We start from the raw sequence: 3682 nt of genomic DNA on the forward strand, positions 1-3682 counted from the left end.
ATCATCCCAAAATGGAAAGAGTATGGCCCAACTGCAAACCTACCAAGACATGGCCATCCAACAAAACTGACAGCCCGGGCAAGGAAAGCATTAATTAAAGAAGCGCCGAAGAGGTCCATGGTAACTCTGAAGGAGCTGCAGACAGAGATCCACAGCTCAGGTAGGAGAATCTGTCTACAGGACAACTATTAGTGGTGCACTCCACAAATCTGGCCTTTATGGAAGAGTGGCAAGAAGAAAGCCATTGTTGAAAGAAAGCCAAAAGAGGTCCCATTTCAGTTTGTGAGAAGTCCTGTGGGGGGACACAACAAACATGTGGAAGAAGGTGCTCTGGTCAGGTGAGACCAAAATTGAACTTTTTGGTCTAAAAGCAAAACCCTATGTGTCACGGAAAACTAACACTGCACATCACCCTGAACACACCATCCCCACCATAAAACATAATGGTGGCAGCATCATTTTGTGGGGATGCTTTTCTTCAGCAGGGAAAGGGAAGCTGGTCAGAGTTGATTAGTAAGATGGATGGAGCCAAATACAGGGCAATCTTTGAAGAAAACCTGTTGCAGAGTGTGCAAAAGACTTGAGACTGGGGTGGAGGTTCATCTTCCAGCAGGACAATGACCCAAAACATACAACCAGATGCACAATGGAATGGTTTAGATCAAAGCATATTCATGTGTTAGAATGACCCAGTCAAAGTCCAGACCTAAATCCGATTGAGAATCTGTGACAAGAATTGAAAATTGCTATTCACAGACGCTCTTCATCCAATCTAACAGAGTTTGAGCTATTTTGCAAGGAAGAATGGGCAAAAAAATGACTCTCTAGATGTGCAAAGCTGGTAGAGACATCCCCAAAAAGACTTGCAGCTGTAATTGCAACGAAAAGGTGGTTCTAAAAAGTATTACAATTTGGAAAATCATTTATAATTTTCCTTCCACTTCACAATTATGTGCCACTTTGTGTTGGTCTTTTAAAATCCCAATAAAATAAGTTTTTGGTTGTAACATGACAAAATGTGGAAAATTTCAAGGATTATGAATACTTTTTCAAGGCACAGTATATTTTTCTTATTCGTTTATCTAAACCTTGACTTTCATTATCTGCTTCCTCTATTTACTGTGCATTACATTTTTTCTGCATCCTGAGACAGCAACTGATCTGTATCTGCTCCCTGTCTGTAGGGATGCTTCAAGGCTTGGTCATAGGTCTACTATTTGATGACCTTTGTAATCATCCAGTTCTGCTATAATTTATACTACTGTCTCTTCTATTTTCGGATTCCTAGTATTAACACATAAATCTAATCTAGAATCACTCAATATCTCATGTAAATGTCCTCCTTCATCTTTTTTTGTTGCCATTTTCAAATTAAATTTATCCATAAGAGATATACATTATCCACTTAAATCATAATAATATCCCCAGTTCACTGTGCAATGCCTAGAGTCATAGTTTATCATTTCTATTTTGTCTGTTCAATGTTCATATGGATTCTAGAAAAAGCCCACCCGTAGAACTGAAATGTTTACTTTTTCTGAGATTTTCTTCTTGTACATACATTGTATATTCATTTTTCTAGGCTTTGTCAAATCCATAATAAACCAAATTAATCTTCTATAATAATAATAGTCCTTTCAACAAGCACATTTTTTGTGTTCCATATCACTGTGAAGGCTTTTCCACAAAGTCTCCTTTATTGGCTATTTACACGTTCTGTTCTTCCCTGTTTAGTTATATTGTGGATACTTTCCATTCTCCCCTAATTTTACATATACTATATCACCAAAAGTATTGGGACGCCTGCCTTTACTCGCACATGAACTTTAATGGCATCCCAGTCTAGTCTGTAGGGTTCAATATTGAGTTGGCCCACCCTTTGCAGCTATAACAGCTTCAACTCTTCTGGGAAGGCTGTCCACAAGGTTTAGGAGTGTGTCTATGGGAATGTTTGAGCATTCTTCCAGAAGCGCATTTGTGAGCTCAGGCGTTGGACAAGCAGGCCTGGCTCACAGTCTCCACTCTAATTCACCCCAAAGGTGTTCTCTTGGATTTAGGTTAAGACTCTGTGCAGGTCAGTCAAATTTCTCCACCCCAAACTTGCTCATCCATGTCTTTATTGACCTTGCAAAGTTGGGAGCATGAGATTGTCCATAATGTCTTGATATGCTGATGACTTAAGAGTTCCCATCACTGGAACTAAAGGGCCAAGCCCAACCCCTGAAAAACAACCCCACACCAAAACCCCCCCTCAATCAAATTTGGACCAGTGCACAAAGCAAGGTCAACCCGATAAAACACCTTTAGGATGAATTAGAGCGGAAACTGCGAGCTAGGCCTTCTCTCCAACATAAATGCCCAGCCTCACAAATGCACTTCTGGAATAATGGTCAGACATTCCCAAAGAAACACTCCTAAACCTTGTGGACAGCCTTCCCAGAGTTGAAGCTGTTATAGCTGTAAAGGGTGGGCCAACTCAATATTGAACCCTACAGACTAAGACTGGGATGCCATTAAAGTTCATGTGCGTGTAAAGGCAGACGCCCCAATACTTTTGTTAATATAGTGTATATTCTAAGTGGACTCAGGCTCAGGCATAAGTTATCAAGCAAACGAATATCCCACAAACACAGCTGCAACCCTGTTCAATTGGCCCTTGCGTGCTAATTTCACACCACTAGTTCCGCCTGACTTGTTTTCCCTTAGAAGGCCTTCATAACTCCGCTCAGTCTAGAGCTGCTGGTGCTGCAGATCTTAGATTGAAAGCCTGGACTGTGGAAAGTGGAGATCATCTACCATTACCCTGTGGGGATTAACAAGCTGTTTTAGACCAAGCTTAACTGCGAGGTCACACTCAGTGAGGTGAGAACCCACCCAATAGGGGGGGGTCACAAGAGTGGAGGGGACAAGTCCGACAAGCCTTTACACTGTTTCCATTAACGGATTGTTTTAATAGCACTGGTGATTGGGATCACTTATCAACTTTCATCATTTCTTCACAAAATATATATTATCAGTGTTTATTGTTTTTTAGTGTTTTATGGTGTGTTCCACTTACATTTGAGAACAGTTGGAGATGCTTCTCAAATTATTCAGTGTTTCTTCACATGTGCATTTGACCTGCAGTTTACTTTCTTCTGACCTGCTCTTTACTTCCTTTTAATCTACATCAATCTGCATCTAGCTGATTTTGCATTCCCATTAACTCATTTAGGGAAAGAAGCAGCTCTAATACAAACGAAAGCCCATCAACACAGGCCCTTAATGGATTTTTTCTGGTACAACGTAAGATGTGACCAGTGTGAAGCATCATGTTTGCTGACTTCAAAAATGCAAACAGATTTATCAAGGTTTTATTTATTCAAACTTTTTTTCTTTAAATCAGCACGTGAAATAGTACATACTTTCAATGTGAAGAGTCCCTTGTGCTGATGATTGCTGCTTTAGTTGAAATCCAAAATCCTCTGAACCACACCCTACCACTGCAGCTGTAATCTTCCAATGCTGTGGAGGTTAATAGAGCCGAGGGACATATGACAGACACTTATCCAGAATGCCAACTATGCCCACCCTTTCCACCCATCTCCTCCATTAACAGAAGCTGTACTATAGCATCTAGCAATGAAAAGCATCAATGGAGGACAGGTGTTAGGGTACAGGGTACAGAGTGCTGGTATTCGGG

The sequence above is a fragment of the Pelophylax lessonae genome (assembly GCF_965119305.1).
Source record: "Pelophylax lessonae genome assembly, chromosome: 2".
Classification (NCBI taxonomy): domain Eukaryota; kingdom Metazoa; phylum Chordata; class Amphibia; order Anura; family Ranidae; genus Pelophylax; species Pelophylax lessonae.